We start from the raw sequence: 20,703 nt of genomic DNA on the forward strand, positions 1-20,703 counted from the left end.
TATAAGACAATTGTTAGTTGTACTCTCCATTAATCTTCCCTTTATGTAAGAGTGACAAGAATACCATAAAAAGGCCCATTTGGTGTCTGCAAAAAGCCACATGTGCAAGAAGCTGCTTTGGTCACGAAAATTGAACTTTTTGAGCTGAATGCAAAGCGTTGCGTTTAGCGTAGGAGTAACACTAAACACCACCCTGGATTCACCATGCATACTGTCAAACATGGTGGTGGCAGCATCTTGCTCTGGAGTTGGATTTTTTTTGTTAGAGTTCATGGGAAGATGGATTGAGCCAAAAACAAAACAAATCGGGCAGAAAATTTGTTGGAATCTTCAAGAGAACTGAGAATTGGGTGCAGGTTCAACTACCAACAGATAGATAGATAGATGGATAGATAGATAGATAGATAGATAGATAGATAGATAGATAGATAGATAGATAGATAGATAGATAGATAGATAGATAGATAGATAGATAGATAGATAGATAGATAGATAGATAGATAGATAGATAGATAGATAGATAGATAGATAGATAGATAGATAGATAGATAGATAGATAGATAGATAGATAGATAGATAGATAGATAGATAGATAGATAGATAGATGTCTAGATAGATGTCTAGATAGATGTCTAGATAGATAGATAGATAGATAGATAGATAGATAGATAGATAGATAGATAGATAGATAGATAGATAGATAGATAGATAGATAGATAGATAGATAGATAGATAGATAGATAGATAGATAGATAGATAGATAGATAGATAGATAGATAGATAGATAGATAGATAGATAGATAGATAGATAGATAGATAGATAGATAGGCAGTAGCTCAGGAGGTAGAGCGCTCGTCTTGGGATCAAGGGTTCCCAGTTCGAATCCCGGCTCGTCTGTGTTACATGTCGAAGTGTCCTTGGGTAAGACACTGAAGCCCTAATACCCCCAATAAGCAGGTTAGCGCCTTACATGGCTGCAAGGCCGCTATTGGGAAATGTGGAGCACATTGTAAAGCGCTTTGGGAAGTCATTGACTTGAAAAGCGCTATATAAATGCAGATCATTTCATTTCATTTCATAGATGGATACTTTATTCATCCTAGTAGGGAAATTACATTTCCTGCAGTATTCTCATGTTAAAAAAATTAAAATTAAAATACCCAAAATAACATGTAATATAAAATGTACAATGGAATGGTTTTAGACTGACAATGTAAAGGTGATAGAATAGCCAATGCACAGTCCAGACTTTAATGCTGTAGAGCAGGGGTGGCGAACAAGTTTGACACAAAGAGCCGAAATTTTTAACTGTGAGAGTCAAAGAGCCACACCACGCACTTTTCACCCGGCTTTTTAAGGTGCTCAATTTTTGCCTGCGTAGTTCAGTACCTTTGGGGAATTCCGTGTCAGTATTAGCATGGGCTGTGCTAAAAAGGCACTGCAGATTTGAATTCTTGAAATGTGATATCGTGATACTGCATGATAAACAGAGTGATTTGCCATTCAGTTCAACAAAAAAGTAAGCATCTTCCCATTCTTCCTGAAATGCCCCGTGTTCATCTTCATATTTCGGTTTTGCTTTGCATTTCGCCATTTTGACCATGAGAGGAACAGACTGCATGCTCATGAAACGTTTACTTAATTTCCCGCCATTAGACGTAACCTACGCAGATGATTGGCAGTCAGTTATGTGTTCGGAGCAGCATAAAAACAACAAATCTGCCAAATTAATTTCAAAATATTATTTATCATTTGTTACTAACTCTGATGGATTCAAGTGTGTTTTAAGAGGGGAAAACCTAAACATGAAACGAGGCAAAGAGCCACAGTTTATAGAAAATATGACGAGGCAAAGAGCCGCATTCTTATTGGCCAAGAGCCGCATGCGGCTCTAGAGCCGCGTGTTCGCCACCCCTGCTATAGAGCATTTGTGGAAAGATCTGAAAAATCTTGCGAAAGACCAATTACCGTACTTTCTGCACTACAAGGCGCACCGGGTTATAGGGCGCACCCCCAAAAAATAGTTTTTGGTCCTATATTTTCCATACATAAGGCGCACCGGATTATAAGGCGCTACAATGGGAACGTCGACAAAACAGTCAGATAGTTCAGTCAAACTTATTACCCCCTTAACATTCCCAAAGCTTGCAAAGAAGCAAATACGTGTCGTAGACACGTGCGGATGCGGTGTCCGTACGATGTCGCCAAACAAACATTTCTTAGTTTCCATTTTATTTTTTGCTGGCAACTGTGTGGACAGCAAAGTAAGAATTTTATTGTGCAGGGAAACAAGGTTCTTTACTGTGCATATGACAATAAACACTTTGAATTGAATTTAGTTTAAAAATAGACTCATCACAGAAACATCAAGATCGTTCTAAAACAAGAAACCGGGAAAATATAAATCCGCATAGCTCACCTAAGTTCTCTTGCAGCTTTCACGATCATTAATGATACGTAACCATGGTCTTCTTACAACCGTGAGTGTAGTAAATCCAGGAGAGTAAAATATTTACAAATACAGAATATTAAAAAATGTTTTCTCTATGCCGTAGTGCAACCCAACCAACGTGTGATTCACATTCATCTTTTTCGGCCAATTGCAGGCTTTGTTTCGCCCCTTTAGCCTATGCGAGCCTGTAAATGATAAAAAGGATCCGCCCCCTTTACCTCCGAATAACTTTAGCCAATAGTGACTGATTCAAATGATGATTGACACATTGGTTAGGAAATGAAACGCCGATATATAAATCCCAGCATACACCGCGGACGACTTCACCTTCGGAGGGAAATCTAGTCGGCGGATGCTTGCTTTAGTTGCAAGACTTTGCAACTTAATATTGATCCATATATAAGGCGCACTGTATTATAAGGCGCATGGTCAGCTTGAGAAAAAAATAAAGGCTTTTAGGTGCGCCTTATAGTGTGGAAAATACGGTACTATTAAACCTTAAGGAACTTAAGCTGTGTTGTAAGAGGAAAGGGCAACTATTTCAGTTAAAAGATGTGCAAAATTCAGAGAAACAAAAAATTGGGGCTCTGATCGCAGCAAAAGGAGGTTGTACAAAGTATTAAATCAAAGGGGGGCAAATACTTTTGCAACGTCTACTTTTAAATTTTTAAATTTTTAAATTTTATTTGTTCGCACAATATAAAATGTTGACATTTTTGGTTTATCTTCAGGTTTGTGTCTTATATGTTTTTGATTCTTAGAAAATTATTTGATTTTTTTAATCTATAAATTTGAAGCCTGAAATATGGCAAGCTAGCAAAAAGTTATTCGGGGGCCCATACTCTTGCACTGTATGAAAGCAAGACTACGTCGTTGCTCATTCATAATACACTCCAATCATCACATTAGATTTCCGTTTCAACCAAAACAGATGGCACGAGAAAATCTGCCATTTTTAATGTCAAAAGGTTAGCATATATGCTAAACTAGCCCAATGAGAATAAAGGCTGACTTTTACCATAAACATTTGCAGCACGTTGCTTGTTGAAATTTATCTGACCTTTTCTTTTTTTTTAACTGCCCTTACCAGATTCTTTGTCACAAATGTGCATTTTTCCACCCATCCCTCAACCCCCAAGAAGCTGAAATTCCAAAATAGTCTTCCGTCACGAAACGCAAGTGATCCGCGTAAAGATAAGCAGTGAGAAGTGTCACAAAATGGAAAATATGCATGCATGGGGGAGTGACGTTACCAACGGATGAGAATTGGTCAATCCTGCGTCCAGCAAAATGTAATTTCCTTATCATCTTGTTAACAAGAATAAGAAAAACTCACACATTTTGCATACATGCCAACCTTTTGACATTAAAAACCGCTAAATGTTATAGCGTACTCTATCATAATGTGTTTTCACAAATCGTCTAAACAATATTATAAAACAACCAAAAGAGGAAAACATTTACCAAAACATAAATCGAATGTGATTGTTCTCTTGGTCTATCCACTTACAAAGAATAAAACCGCCAAATACTAGTCTCGAGATTTTTTTGCAGTTTTTAAATTTATATATATATTTTAGATCTTGGTAGATTTGCAGCGGTTTGATACTCTTTCCATTTCAATATTATTGCTTGCACAGTGCTCCTTGGAATGATTAAAGCTTGGGAAATCTTTTCGTATCCAAATCAAGCTTTAAACTTCTCCACAACAGTATCTCGGACCTGCCTGGTGTGTTCCTCATTCTTCATGATGCTCTCAGCGCTTTAAACAGACCTCTGAGACTATCACAGTGTAGGTGCATTTATACAGAGACTTGACTACACACAGGTGGATTCCATTTATCATCGATAGTCATTTAGATCAACATTGAATCATTCAGAGATGCGAAACTATTTGGCCCCCTTGAACTTTTGCCACATTTCAGACTTCAAACATCAAGATATAAAACTTTAATTTCTTGTGAAGCATCAACAATAAGTGCGACACAATCATGAAGTGGAACACACTTTATTGGATATTTAAAAAAAATTTCAACAAATAAAAAACAAAAAGTGGGTTTGCAAAATTATTCAGCCCCCTTACTTTCAGTGAAGCAAACTTTGTCCAGAATTTCAGTGAGGATCTCTGAATGATTCAATGTTGATCTAAATGACTAACGATGCACTGTGATAGTCTCAGAGGTCTGTTTAAAGCGCATTGAGCATCAGGAAGAACGAGGAACAAACCAGGCAGGTCCGAGATTCTGTTGTGGAGAAGCTTAAAGCTGGATTTGGATACAAAAAGATTTCCCAAGCTTTAAACATCCCAAGGATCACTGTGCAAGCAATATCAGACCACTGCGAATCTACCAAGATCGGGCCGTCCCCCTAAACTTTCAGCTCATACAAGGAGAAAACTGATCAGAGATGCAGCCAAGAGGCCATGATCATTCTGGATGAACTGCAGAGCTCTACAGCTGAGGTGGGAGAATCTGTCCATAGGACAACAATCAGTCGTATACTGCACAATTCTGGCCTTTATGGAAGAGTGGCAAGAAGGGAGCCATTTCTTAAAGATATCCATAGAGATTTGTCTTTCAACAAGACAATGATCCAAAACATAAAGCAAAATCGACAATGGAATGGTTCACGATAAAAACATATGAAGGTGTAAGAATGGCCAAGTCAAAGTCCAGACCTCAATCCAATTGAGAATGTGTGGAAAGGACTGAAAACTGCTGTTCACAAACGCTTTCCATCCAACCTCACTGACCTCGAGCTGTTTTGCAAGGAGGAATGGGCAAAAATATCAGTTTGTCGATGTGCAAAACTGATAAGGACACACCCCAAGCGACTTGCAGCTGTAATTGCTGCAAAAGGTGGCGCTACAAAGTATAAACTCAATGGGGCTGAATCATTTTGCACACCCACTTTTTCGTTTTTTATTTGTTAAAAAAGTTGAAAATATCCAAGAAAGTGTGTTCCACTCCATGATTGTGTCCCACTTATTGTTGATTTTTCACAAGGATTACAGTTGTATATCTTGATGTTTGAAGTCTGAAATGTGGCAAAAAGTCACAAAGTTCAAGGGGGCCAAATAGCTTCGCAAGCCACTGTACATACTAATTGTATTAGTAATATTCGTAATACAACGTGAGATAAAATCACAGAACCCTGAATCAATTTAACCATTTAATGGATTTTTAATTGTATATTTCCATGATTCACCAAATGCATGTCACTGATAAGGGCAGCACGGCGGCGCAGTGGTTAGCACGTGTGCGGCACAGTTCTAAGGTCTCGGGAACCTCCTGTGTGGGTTCAAATCCAGCTACCGGACTTCCTGTGCAGAGTTTGTATGTTCTCCCCGTGCTTGCGTGGGTTTCCTCCGGGCACTCCGGTTTCCTCCCACATTCTAAAGACATGCATTTCAGGTGGATTGGCCGGTCCAAATTGTCCCTAGGTGTGAATGAGCGAGCGAGTTGTCTGTCCCTGTGTGCCCTGCGATTAGCTGGCAACCAGTTCAGGGTGTCCCCTGCCCACTGCCCGATGATTGCTGGGATGGGCTCCAGCACCCCCGCGACCCTACTGAGGATAAGCGGTGCAGCTAATGAGATGAGATGAGATTTCCACGATTCACCAATTCACAAATGATATGGGTACATCACTTAGTAGATCCATTTTGGAAAATTACAAAACCCGAATAAATAAAATGGAATCATTAGAAAAGCAAAATAAAATAGATTCCCAGGAACCCGATGACTGGGAAACAGTTCAAAGAACTGGTTTTTGATTCCCATTCTTATAGGTTATGAGTTTTAGCTGCAAAACAGGTTATTGGAAGGATCGAAGCATTTTTCTAAGTCAATTGTGGGATTCCAAAACCTGAACTTGTAAGGTTACATTCAAGGAGAGAATTTAGGCCGATTGGGTTCGATGGTAAGGATTAAGGTTTAATTACTTTGTATTAGATCAAGAATTTTTTCAAAATTTAGTTTGAAAAATAATTTAGCATTAAGAAAGTTAGTTCCTTTCATTCCACTTGCTAACTTTACTATGGTGTACGTATTACATTACAGTGTTTTCTTCTTCTCTAATTAAAAAAAAGAAATGTCAGATGTGGGCAACCTATGGCCCGTGGGCCTCATGCTGCACGGCAGGCTTTTTAATCCGGCCTGTTGAGGGAAAATGCAAATAATATAATAATAATATATAATAAAGGACTAGATAATAAAGGATTCAAGATGGCGGCTGCGCATGGATACATGCTTGCGGCTAGCTCTCCAGCTAATCTTCTATTTATTGCCGTTCTCTTGTCTTTTTTGCTTTCACTTTTGGACACATGTGTGGCCAAAAACACTTACAGTAGGGACGAACTTATACGGTTGGGTGGGCGTCTAAATTTCGATTTTTCGGGCACTTTTTATACCGCCCATGATATACCGAGCGAACTTCAAAGAGACCCGGCATCCTTGTGGACAGCTATTCCTCTTAATAAACGTCGCCGAAGGCGCCGTAAAGAAAGGACACAGAAGCGTGGTTGCCGTGCAGGTAGATGTGTGAAGCGTGTGAAGTCCAAGCAGCAAGATGGACGCGAGGATGGACGCGAGGATGTAACTAATTCCACCATTCATTCCTCGCCGGACAACCGACGCTTTAAACTCAGCGCTCACGAGCGGCCACAACGCCGGGAGCTTTTGAAGATCTCGACAAAGACTACAAAGAGTTCAGCTAAGTCAAATGATTCAGCAAAGCTGAAATTTGGTCTGTTAAATATTAGATCGCTTGCTCCAAAAGCTTTACTTGTTGATAACATTATTCGTGATTATAAACTTAACTGTATGGGTCTTTGTGAAACGTGGTTACGCCCGGATGAGCACTTAGCGCTAAATTATGCCTCTCCCCCAGACTACGAGAGTAGTCATATAGCACGCACGCTGAAAAGAGGTGGTGGTGTTGCGCTAATCTCTGAAAAATCGCTCAAATTTAATACACGTACCTCTAATAATTACAAAACGTTTGAGGCTCTTGTGATGCGGTCCCCTCAATTGTCAATTGATGTAATAACTATCTATCGTGCACCTGGGCCATACACAACTTTCTTAGACGAATTTGCTGAACTTTTGTCTGAACTAGTAACCTATGCAGACAAAATTATAATTATGGGAGACTTTAACATTCATATGAACTCCCCACACAGTTCACTTACTATTGCGTTTAGTTCTCTAATTGATGCATTTGGTTTTACTCAACTGGTTGACTTGCCAACCCATAAAAATGGGAACACGCTAGACTTGATTCTGACTCGAGGAGTTTTAACCTCAAACATTATGGTTCTACCGTGTACTACTGTTATCTCTGATCATTATTTAGTGACATTTGAGGTGCTAACTAAATGTAGACTTAATAAAGCTGAGGGATTTAGCGGACGCAATATAAGCACTGGCACAGTTTCTGAGCTCTTTGAACTCCTTCCTGGAGCAGTTGCGTCCTTTCCTAAATACAATGGCTCGATTGACTCACTCATGAATGAGTTCAATACCACCCTGACTAGTGTGCTGGATTCAATAGCGCCCATAAAACTAAAATCACGTCCTAAAAGACGCACACCTTGGTTTACTGATGAAACTAGAGCCCTTAAAAAAGAATGCAGGAAATGGGAGAGAAAATGGCGCGCTACCAAGCTTGAGGTTTTCCATCAAACCTGGTGTGACAGCTTGTTAAAGTATAAAGCGGCCCTTGCCTCTGCTAAATCGGCCTACCTTTCGAAGGTGATTGCGTCTCAAAAGAACAACCCCAAAGCCCTTTTTGACACTGTAGCATCGCTTACAAGGCAACAGGCTATCGCAGACAGTTCGACACACTCTGCTCAGGACTTAATGGTCTTCTTCACTAAGAAGATTCAATGCATACAGGAAGAAATTGCAAAAGATATTGTTAGTACCACACGTATTAAAGGACTGAAATTTACAGATGCACGACAGGGTGGCTGCCCTGGGAAAATGGACGGTTTTAGTGAACTGTCACTTGATGATCTCAAACAAGTGGTGAATGCGGCCAAACCGACGACTTGCCAGTTCGACCCTCTCCCAGGTTCACTTATTAAAAGTCTTTTTAGCGTCCTTGGGCCTTCAGTTCTAAATATTATAAATACATCACTCTCCTCAGGTGTAGTTCCAGCAGCTTTTAAGTCCGCCGTTATTAAACCCACACTGAAACGACCCAACCTTGATCCAGAAATATTAAGTAATTACAGACCTGTGTCAAACCTACCTTTCCTCTCTAAAGTACTCGAAAGAGTAGTGGCACAGCAGCTGAATGCTTTCATATCGGAGAATAACCTTTTTGAATCCATGCAATCAGGATTCAGGGCTAACCACTCTACTGAGACAGCTCTGATCAAGGTAACAAATGATCTCCTAATGTCAATGGATTCTGGCGCTTCATCACTTTTGCTGCTGCTGGATCTTAGTGCTGCTTTTGACACAGTGCGCCACAATATCCTACTAGAACGGTTGGAAAAATGGATTGGTCTCTCAGGAGCCGTCCTCTCGTGGTTCAAATCTTACCTCTCAGATAGGACGCACTGTGTTAAATATGGTGAAACGACATCTGAGCCCTTTAATGTTACCTGCGGTGTTCCGCAGGGTTCAGTGCTCGGCCCCCTACTTTTCAACATTTACATGCTTCCATTAGGTGATATTATTCGCAAGTACAATATCAGCTTCCACTGCTACGCAGACGACACTCAACTATATCTTCCGTTGGAGGAATCTTCCACACTAAACTGTGGAAATTTGGAGGCCTGTCTCACTGAGATAAAAGAGTGGATGTCACTCAATTTCTTGCGTCTTAACTCTGAAAAGACCGAAATGTTAGTCATTGGTCCTTCTAAATGCCGGGACTTATTCGCAAAAACTGCTGTGAACATTGACAAATGTCACATCACACAGAGTGACTCAGTTAAAAATTTAGGTGTCATATTTGACCCTGATCTATCCTTTGAGATGCATGTAAAGCAAATTACTAGAACTGCCTTCTTCCATCTTCGCAACATTGCTAAAATCCGTTCAATACTGTCTCAGTCTGATGCGGAAACAATAATTCATGCATTTGTTACCTCCCGTCTCGATTACTGCAATGCACTACTCTCCGGTCTCCCGAAGTCCAGAATCAAGTCTCTTCAGCTAGTACAAAATGCCGCAGCGAGGCTTTTAACTAGGACAAAAAAGTACGATCACATAACACCGATTATGGCTAACCTGCATTGGCTCCCAGTTAGTCAAAGATGTGACTTCAAAGTTCTCTTAGTATTGTACAAAATCATACATGGACTTGCTCCCTCTTATCTTTCAGATCTGATCTGCCACTATGTCCCGGTCCGAAGCCTACGATCTGAGAGTGCTGGTCTTCTGATGATCCCGAGAGCAAAGAAGTCTTCGGCTGGTTCGAGAGCGTTCTCCATCCGGGCACCGGTGCTGTGGAATGCTCTTCCCCCTGAGATTCGATCTGCAACCTCAGTGGAAATGTTTAAATCTAAACTTAAAACTCACTTCTACTCCATTGCATACGAATAACCTACTCTTGTCGGTTGAAAATAGTTTGTGTAATATAGTGTAACAATCTGTGAAGCCCTTTGAGACTCTTCGTGATTTAGGGCTATACAAATAAAAATGACTTGACTTGACTTGACTACAAAATAGGTTTTTTGTACCAGTTTTTACACACTTTATTTTAATGCATATACTACAAAAATACTTCACTGAATTACTACAATAATATTACAAAATTAACTCTTAAGAACAGGGACCCTATACATTATTTGTTTTCATTCGGAATTGAAGAAAATACTACAGAATTACTGCAAAAATACTACTACAGAAATACTTTGATACAAAAATACTATTACAGAAATGATAGAAAACTACTACAAAAAAACATACTAAGAATGTAGTACAAAAATCCTACTATAGAAATACTGCGATGGAAACAATCCCCAAAACATACAAAGGAAAGACTACAATAATCCTTTTACAGAAATACTACTACTACTAAAATACAACTGAAGTGATAGCACGAAATACTACAGAAATACTACAATGAACTACGACAACAATATACTACACACTAGTTCGGCTCTTAAAAACCTGGACCTAATAAAATATTTCCTTTATTCTGATTTAAAAAAACCATTACAGAAATACCACAAAAATACTACTACAGTAACACTATTACACGGAAATACTTCGAGAGAAATCCTACAAAAATACTCCAAAAAATTAAAATACGGAATTAAACCGCAAATCTTAAAACAGAAATACTTGAAAAATCCAACTAAAGACAAACTCCAAAAATACAAATAAAATACAAGTAAAGTAATACTATGAAAATACTACGGAAATACTTCAAAAATACTACGAAACAATTGCAGTAATACTATGAAAAGAAATATCAAATTACGTATTTTAAATAAGGATATATTGTTTAGCTTTCTTTGTGAGAGTTTTAAAACCAATTTAGACAAACGAATCTATTTAAAAACTACTATAAAAAGAACTATAACATCTAGGTATCTGCAAATCCAAAATCGGACAAATTTTTTAATCCAATGCGGCCCGCCACTCAAAATATGTGCCCACCTCTTTTGTATGCAGATGACCTAATGTCACTACTACATGTACTACATTTAATCATTATCAATACGATAACACTGAATTCCCGCCAAGTCAGCCATGTTTGCTAGCCAACTGTTATACAAGTCGCTTATCTGATGTCTCCTCTGTCTGGTTCAGGGTTGGGTAGGGTTACTTTAACTTGATTACTAGATTAGATTTCACGTTTTGATGCAATCCCATGGGTCTTTGTCGACGAATGTGACGACACGCTGTAAATTTCGACTTTCCGGCATTCTCCTTACGTAAACGCAGGGTTGGGTAGGGTTACTTTAACTGGATTACTTTCAATTACTTTTGGATTACTCCAATACCAAATATGCTAATAAAAGACAAAAGAAACGTGATATGAATAAAATGACTCCATTTTGTGCAGGCTTGGGGAGTAACGGTATACATGGAACGGCAAAAATGATATTGGCAAGCTGTTTGGATTGATTTTCATTTTGTTTCTGTCGCATTTTATGTTAGTTTTGCCGAAGATCAAAGAGATCAAAGCCAGGAGAGAAAGCTTACCACGTGTTGTGAGTCATAATTTTATTCATATTTGGTTTATTTTGTCTTTCATTAGCATATTTGGTAATGGAGTAATCCAAAAGTAATTGAAAGTAATCAAGTTAAAGTAACCCTACCCAACCCTGGTCTGGTTTACGTCATAATTATATCGTTTGCCATTTCAACTCAAATCCTTCCCTTAAAAAGAACTTATTTACTTTTGCGGACTTTTATTAATTGTATTTATTCATACGTCTGAGCAGTTTTTAATTAGTTAGTTAAAGTTCATGTTGCCAAGTAAGCAAGCTTGCGAGTTATCATATGTCTTGCCAAAATGCCTCAATGTTGCCAAGTTAGCTACCTAGCTAGTGTTGTAATATTAAATTGAATGTCACTGCCAATATTTGCTCATGATTGTATATTTTTTCATGAATAACTACTTTATTTATTTAGATATAATCAGGGTTGGGTAGGGTTACTTTAACTGGATTAATTTCAATTACTTTTGGATTACTCCAATACCAAATATGCTAATAAAAGACAAAAAAAACTAATTATGAATAAAATGATGACTCACAACACGTGGTAAGCTTTCTCTCCTGGCTTTGATCTCTTTGATCTCCGGCAAAAGTACATAAAATACGACAGAAACGAAATGAAAATAAATCCAAACAGCTTGCCAACATCATTTTTGCCCTTCCATGTATTTTGTTACTCCCCAAGCCTGCACAAAATTTTGTCATTTTATTCATATTTAGTTTATTTTGTCTTTTATTAGCATATTTGGTATTGGAGTAATCCAAAAGTAATTGAAAGCAATCCAGTTAAGGTAACCCTACCCAACCCTGGTTATAATTATTTGTAGTTGTGTTTCATTTTGTTGTCAGAAGTCGCCTGTTTGGTCTATCACCTTATTTATTTTAGTGCAGGAGTGTCCAAAACTTTCAGAAGGCGGGTCAGATTTGTCAGCTGGAAATGTGCGAGGGATCAATTTTCAGTCCAACATTCTTTTAACAGTTTTTAATAAATTCCACCATCGTGAAAGGTTTAATGTGTTTGCCGATCAGTGCTTCGAGCTCATAGCTCGCCTTTGGAGCATTTTCATTTGACTCGTGAAAAAGCGCAGCTGTGCCGTTAAAACAGCTTCCCGTTGCCTTACCATTTCACAGCGTTCATTTTCAGTTAGCTTTTTGTAGAAGGCATGTTTTGTCTGGCAGAGACCTCTTTATATTATATTTTTTGAAAACAGCCATGTTTTTTGGGCAAATTAGGAAGAAGCAGTTGTTTCACATTTCGGGTGAAAGAGTACTCCAATTTCCACTTGTCCGGGTAGCGGCGGCCCTCACAGTCAACTTACCTTTTTTTATTTACAGTCGACATGTCGGAAATGGGGCGGGTTAAAATTCTCATGGAAAGTCAAAGAGCTACTGCCATCATCTGGTGAAATGGTGATTTTTGGTTTCGATTTTGTACAAATGTATTTTATATTACGGTCAACATTTCTGGCGGGCCGCATATGATTAATTTTAAGACAGAGACCTTGGGTGAGTGAAGATATGATCACAGGCCATAACTGGCCTCCGGGCTGGATTTTGGACATGCCTGTTTCAGTGGAATACACAATGAAAGACAGGAAACATAAATTTAAACAAATGAGGAGATGTAATCAGGTCAAGTTCTCAACAGAATACGGCTGATTTCCTCAGCAAAGGTTGAACGGGTTGAGCAAGATTTCCCAAAGGCTGACGAGGCCATCGTCAATAGAACAGTGCTCTGTTCAACTGCAGTACTTGGCTTCCTCCTGATTTCTGAGATGTCATATTATTAAGCGAGTGTTAATATCAAACAGAGACCACCGAAGGAAATACAAAATGTGTTTTTTAAATCCATTTATTAAGGTCCAAAAAAAAAAAAAACTATCTGGCCCTCTGTGAAAAAGTATTTGCCCTCTCAACCGAATCGCAAGTTGGGCTACCTTTTGCTGCGATTACAGAAATCAAACGTTTACAATGATCGGTAATGAGTCTTCCACAACGCTGTGGATGAATTCTGGCCCACTCTTCTTTGCAAATTTGTTTCAAATCTGCCATATTGGAATGTTTTTATAGCATGAACTGTCTAAGGTCACACCCCAGCATCTCAATTACATTTAAATCCAGACTTTGAATTGGGCACTCCAGAACAGGCCGCAGTTTCTCAGGAGGTGGAGCGCTTTCCCTTCAAGGAAAACGTCGAAGTGTCCTTGGGCAAGACACTGAACCCCTCATGACTGTCACTGCTATTGGTGTGTGACTGAATGTGTGAATGGGTAAGTGTGAAGCGCGTTGGGAGGTCTTCAGGGACTTGAAAAGACCATTTGCCATTCATCTTTTTTGACCTATTCAGAGCTGGACTTGCTGCATGATCCCAAAACGCTTGAGTGTTAGTGCACAAACTGATGGCCGGTTATCTTCAGGATCTTGTAGTCAACACCAAAATTCAATATTCCGTCAACCAAAACAAGTTTTCCTGGTCCCGAGTAATAAATATACTGAAAACCCAGAATTCAGGCACTGTAGCTCATTTATGCCCAGAATATTCTGTAGTAAAACGTACGTAAAAACTGCTCATCTCTCAGCTTTTATTGTGAAAACTTACCTTCTCGAAACTCGAAACTGAACGGGCATGCAACACAATAAGATGAATCACGCCACTAATTATCGCTCGTTTAACAAAGATGCTGTTGCCAGGTTAGCAAGCTAGCTAGTCAGCTTACTAGTATTTGTGTTTCCACTCTACGTAGCTATTTTGCTCACGTTTGGATTGCCATATGCTTAGTTCTTATAAACTCATTGTCACAAAAGGATTCTAACTACTTCTTTAAGTGAACTGTCCAGAAAGTAAAATCATATAGAAAGTTGTAAAACAGAACTCGAGAAAAAGGTGTCAAAATTGCCTTTTTTTTTTTGTTTTTGTCTTTTTTCTACTTAATTCCTATCTTTTCTTTCCTTGCTCTTTTCTTCTTTTTCTCAATTTCTCTTTTTTTGCTTTCTTTTCTCCTACTTTTCTTTTTATTCACAACTTCCTCTTTTGTCATGTTTTCTAATTTCTTCTTCTCTATGTTTTATTCTTTTTTCCCCAAATTTTTTCCCTTCGTTATGCTTTTTTTGAGAAAGGATGAGTAAAAACTTTCCACACTTATCCATAGTTTGTAGTGTTCCTTGGACTCATTTTTGTCAACGACCAGAGCAGGAAACAGAATTGAGAACCCAATAGCGTAATCCGGGGATCGAATTGATTGAAATCCAAACAAAAGAGTGGTCAAAATCAAACAAATCAGGCCAAAAATAAAACAGGATCAAACACAGGCAAATTCAGAGAACTAGGCATTTCACAGAGTTTAACAGGAGCCTTGCAGAAGTTTCACAGACGCTCAGACAACTCACGGCTCAAAAGACCGCGTTTAAGTACTCCCAAGGAGCAATCAATCAACGCGTCCCATGGACGGGCCCAATTGGGCGCCGTGGCAACCGCGCCAGAACCCAGCGCCACCCGGCTGGGACCAACTGGGCGCCATGGCACCGTGACAATTTTTTGTTGCACTAAATATTACAGCGACATCTAGTGAATGAATATAAAACACTGTCCCTTTAAGAACAGCGGAATGTATTTGTGGAAAACCCTGTTTTGCCCGGATCCTAGCTTCATCAGCCCCCACCTCAATTGAGTTTGAGACCTCTGCTTTATAGTATTTCAATTCTGGCAGGGTTGTTCACCTTTACCTGTGTCTAAGAGAAAATTACAAGACATTTAAAGGGGCAGGTTGGATGCCAAAACAATCATCCCAGACATTATGACGTTACAATGTGCAGACTCGATGCTTCATAACACAATAAGTAAAAATATCCATTCGGTTGTTGTCGTTGCTTAAAATAGTCTCCTTAAAATTTGTTCGAAGGTGTGCTTGAATGACACATAATTTTAACAAGCATTGAACTTTCAATGGCTCACTTCCAATATTAGAAGGCCTTCTCAGTGGTTCACAAGCCAAAATTTGTTTTTAATCCGAACAGGTTTGTGTCGTCACGAACCGGTCGTTAGCATCTCGGTTATCTCAGGGTTAAGTAGTTTGGCCGAACATAGTATCGTATTAAATTAACAGTGTGGGTTAATTAATCCCTAAAACATCTTTAGAAAACACACATCAGACACATACAAACTAAAGTATCTAAAAGCCTTTCAATAATTAATAAAGCCGAATTCATTTTAAACTATAATGCATTGTATTTATTATATTGTTCTCTAGTTCTGCCATACTTAACATATTGTGCAGAAGTCTGGGGCAATAATTACAAAAGTTCACTACAGCCCCTTTTTATCCTTCAAAAACGTGCAATAAGAACCATACACAGGGTAGGATATCTGGATTATACCAATATTTTATTCATGCAGTCCAAATTATTAAAATTGGATGATATAATAAAAATTTTCACTTCACAACTGTTATTTAAGGTCAACGAAAACATAGTGCCAGAAAACATCCAAAAATTATTCATTTGGAAAGAGGGAAATTATAACTTATCATAATCCCAAAGGTGAGAACCACCAGGAAAAGCATGTGTGTGTCTGTGTGTGGAGTCAAACTTTGGAACAATTTACAAGACGAGATCAAACAATGTCCAACTATTCACTTGTTCGAATTTTAATACAAAAAAAACAGAGATGAAGAAAGTGGGGTATGGGTGATACAACAGATTGGGAATAGTCCGTCTACAACTATGGTTAACTTTGTTGTTATTGTGCTATTGTTATATCATAACTGTTATTATTAATATTATTACTATTGTAGTTATTATCATTGGTGTGCCCATCCTGAGATCCGATCTGCAACCTCAATGGAAATGTTTAAATCTAAGCTTAAAACACACCTATACTCTATAGCATATAAATAACCTATATATATATTTTGTTGACAATATCTCTGTACTATTTGTAATTGCAACATCCATTGCAGCCTGGTCATCCTGAAAGGGGGATTACCACATGTGCGGTCCCTTCTCAAGGTTTCTTCATTTTCCTCATGTTGAGGTTTTTGAGTTTTTCCTTGCCCTCATGTTGGTTTCAGATCAGGGGATGGTGTAATAATAGTCTGAAATAATAGTCTGTGCAATAACCTGTGCAGCCCTCTTTGTGATTAAGGGCTATACAAATAAAAATGACTTGACTTGACTTGATATCTTAAGCTAACAGGGAGCCAATGGAGGTTAGCTAAAATCGAGTTACACACACTACCGGTAACAAATCTGTGACTTATAGTCCAGATAATACGTAGAAACAAATCTGTTGCTATGTAATTAGCTGTTAAACAAAGTCAGCTAAGTTGCGGTTAGGTTTGTTCAAACTATTTTGAGTCAAGTAATTCACTGTGAATTATCAAGCAAAGCAAGACCAGTGTATGCTAACTTGTACTTGTAAATGACATTTTAATGGTGTTTTATCTACATTTCTGAAGTCATAAGTAATAGTGTCACTATTTTTATAGAAAATGGACTTGAACGAGTTCATTTTTGTGGACCTTTAAGCCTGCAGTTTAAAATACGTTAGTTTCTTCCTTAAATTTGCGCATTTTGCTTTTAATCAGGTGCCTCTGTAGTCCGGAATTTACGGTAATTGGTAGATTATTTTGGGAGTCACTAAAGATTTTTTTTTTAAATATCGCTATGTTTAGAGAATCTGGTAGTTACTCTGCGGGCTCCGGAGTAGCAAGGAATATAAGCATTTGCTTCTTATTATTACCCCTTTTCGAACATATTATGTACCATTATTTTGCTGTTGAGTTATTGTTTTTGTTCTGTTTTTATTTTGATGTTCGAATAAAGTTTTCATTCATTCATTCATTTAGCTGAGTATCGACTACGTAAGAGTGTAAGATAAGGTCACGTTTACGCAGGGTTGGGTAGGGTTACTTTAACTTGATTACTTTCAATTACTTTTGGATTACTCCAATACCAAATATGCTAATAAAAGAGAAAAGAAACTAAATATGAATAAAATTATGACTCACATTATGTGGTCAGCTTTCTCTCCTAGCTTTGATCTCTTTGATCTTGATTTGAGTCGAAATGGCAAACGATATAATTTTGACGCAAACCAGACCAGGGTAGGGTTACTTTAATTTGATTACTTTCAATTACTTTTGGATCACTCCAATACCAAATATGCTAATAAAAGTGGCCACAATGCTGCATTAGCTGGGAATCGAACCCAGGTCAACTGCTTGGAAGGCAGCTATGCTAACCACTATACCACTAATGCTGCAACAGAACACAAAATAAACTAAATATGAATATAATTATGACTCACAACACGTGGTAAGCTTTCTCTCCTGGTTTTGATCTCTTTGATCTCCGGTAAAACAAACATAAAATGCGACAGAAACAAAATGAAAATCAAACCAAACAGCTTGCCAACATCATTTTTGCCGTTCCATGTATTCCGTTACTCCCCAAGCCTGCACAAAATGGAGTCATTTTATTCATATTTAGTTTCTTTTGTCTTTTATTAGCATATTTGGTATTGGAGTAATCCAAAGGTAATTGAAAGTAATCCAGTTAAAGTAACCCTACCCAACCCTGCATTTACGTAAGGAGAATGCTGGAAAGTCGAAATTTACAGCGTGTCGTCATCTTCGTCGACAAAGACCCATGGGATTGCATCAAAACGTGAAATCTAATCCCTATTGGCAATAATCAATTTGCGGTGGATTTCAGTGGGTCTTGTGAAAACGCTGTGACGGGGCTACCACACCTCCAAAGGGAACCAGGAACCTGGGGACGGTGATGACTTTAATGTTTTGTAACGACAAGAACACGGGGAAAGTTTAGAGGCTTGTTGTTAAACAAATTTGGGGACTTGGGAAAATTTGTCTGATATAACATTGGAATGAACGTATGAGATCACCCCAGAGAAAGTATTTAGTGCATTTGTCGAGTTTTCGTTTATCTATACGGCCCATTAGCATTCTTACGAATTACCGCTGTGCTGTCAACTCTTGAGTTATACCTTTTTCCCTTTTTTTTAGTCTTTTTTTGTGAAACTTAAGGGCCGGGCATGGGGCCAAGTATTGTCAAACGTGTGCTAAAAAAAGTTCTGGGAGGACCAGTTCTGTTGATGATTTCACACAGGGCTTGGCCAATGGGAGGGCATTGTTCCATGACGTTGTAGCCTGGAGAAGAAAAAAACGCAATTTAGTGCAGTTTGCAGGTTGGTGCAATAAGAATAATACCTGAGGCCAGGAAGAAAAAAGGGTTTGGAAAAAAACAAGTGAAAGGTTTATAGAACTAGGGGAAAGTATCAATTAAAACAAGGAGTCTGTTTTTTTGTGGTGGGGTTTTATTTTTAGTGCGATATACCTAACTAGACAACAGGGCAAATCTATTTTGGATTCAAAGTGTATTAAAGTATCAGTTTCATGTATTTGTATGTAAACATTTATTGATACAGGGATGGGCAAACTACAGCCTGCGGGCCAAATGCAGACCGCCAGGCTTTTCAATCCGGTACACCAAACGTTAAAAATATAATGATAATAGAAAAAACGACTACCAATCTTGTCACCAGTTTCCACAACATTCAAATAGCTGGCTACTTACAAGCACAACGGAATAATACGAAATAGGGAGACTCAATGTGAAGGAAACACACCTTATTCCTTTTTAAAAAAACAGGGGAAAAAAGTAAAAGAAATAAGATAAAGAAAAGACGGAAAAGAAAAAAGAATCAAAGTAAAGCAATAAAACATAAAATAGAACTAAAAAAAAAAGGGAAAACGGAAGAAAATATTTGTCTAGGTTAGCCCCGTTAGCAGTCGGCTAGCCGGTCAGCCTGCCGTTCTCATCGATTTTTCTCCTAGCTGGGTTTTTTTTTATTGCCTACGGTTATCCTGGCTGCTTACTGCATGTTTTTGGTCAGCCAGCCTCCCTCCTGTTTGTGTTATTTTTGCCAGTTCGCCCCATTTTGGCTGCTTGCCATTTGTTGTGCCAGTCCTGCACACATCTGGCAACAACGCTTAGGCATTCTTCACCAAAACTACCAAAACTTGGCTGAAAACACTCAAAACATTTTCGACTACATGTAAACTAACCAGGTGACTGGCTTACTAGGGTGCTGGTGTGCTCCACATGACGTCAGACCTCAGTTAGTCAAAGATGAGACAGACATAGTCAAAATGCATTATCTTGGAAATAATTGGAAGGGGTTTGCTCCCCACATTAAACTGATAGTACTTTTTTTATGGTTACCAATAGCAGGAGAAGCCTCCATATCTGACCATGATACAGCACTTTCATCATCTGGTCGCCGTTGTTTTTTGGTAAATACCAGGTTAATTATTCTTGACGGCAAAACAAAATACAAGAGCCAAGAAGAATTCCGCAGGTTTGAGAGGGTTCCTCATTCGGGACCCGGTGCTGTGGAATGCTCTGCCCAATGAGATTTTATCTGCAACCTCAGTGGAACTGTTTAAATCTAGGCTTAAAACAGACTTCTATTCTCTAGCTTATGAATAACCTATACTTCCTGTTGATGATATCTCTGTATTAATTGTTATTACAACATTCATTGCAGCCTGGTCATCCTGGATGGGGAATTACCTCCTGTGTGGTCCCTTCTCAAGGTTTCTTCATTTTCCCCTTTTGAGTTTTTCCTTGCCCTCATGTATGTTTTAGATCAGTCATAATAGTCTGTATTTTGCAATAATCTGTGGTCTGTGCAGCCCTTTGAGACTCCTTGTGATTAAGGTCATCACAAATGAACATGACTTGACTTGAAGTAGGGTTAAATAGACCAGTAAAAGAATAATTTGACTAGAAAACCACAATGACCCAGCACTGGTTAGAAATCTTTTTAACAGGTCGGCGGGCAACATACGTGTCCTTAGGGGTCACTTAGTTGCCCAGGGGCACCCCGCTGCAAGTAAATATAAATAATCTGCATTTATATACGCTTTTCAAGTCACTGAAGACCTCCCAAAGTGCTTTACAATGTGCTTCACACTCACACACTCACACACTGATAGCATGCAAGGCAACTACCTGCTTGTCGGGGGCATTAGGGATTCAGTGTCTT

The 20,703-nt window shown here is 38.6% G+C and overlaps 1 non-coding gene across 1 annotated transcript; it reads right to left on the reverse strand.

The window, feature by feature from the left end:
* Positions 1-17,820: 17,820 nt before the first annotated feature.
* On the reverse strand, positions 17,821-17,892 carry trnag-ucc (transfer RNA glycine (anticodon UCC)). Its single transcript has one exon. It is a non-coding gene; the product is annotated as a tRNA-Gly (tRNA).
* Between the last annotated feature and the right edge of the window lie 2,811 nt (positions 17,893-20,703).

Source organism: Urocampus carinirostris, chromosome 2 (assembly GCF_059441175.1).
Source record: "Urocampus carinirostris isolate Australia breed hairy pipefish chromosome 2, RoL_Ucar_1.0, whole genome shotgun sequence".
NCBI classification, from domain to species: Eukaryota; Metazoa; Chordata; class Actinopteri; order Syngnathiformes; family Syngnathidae; genus Urocampus; species Urocampus carinirostris.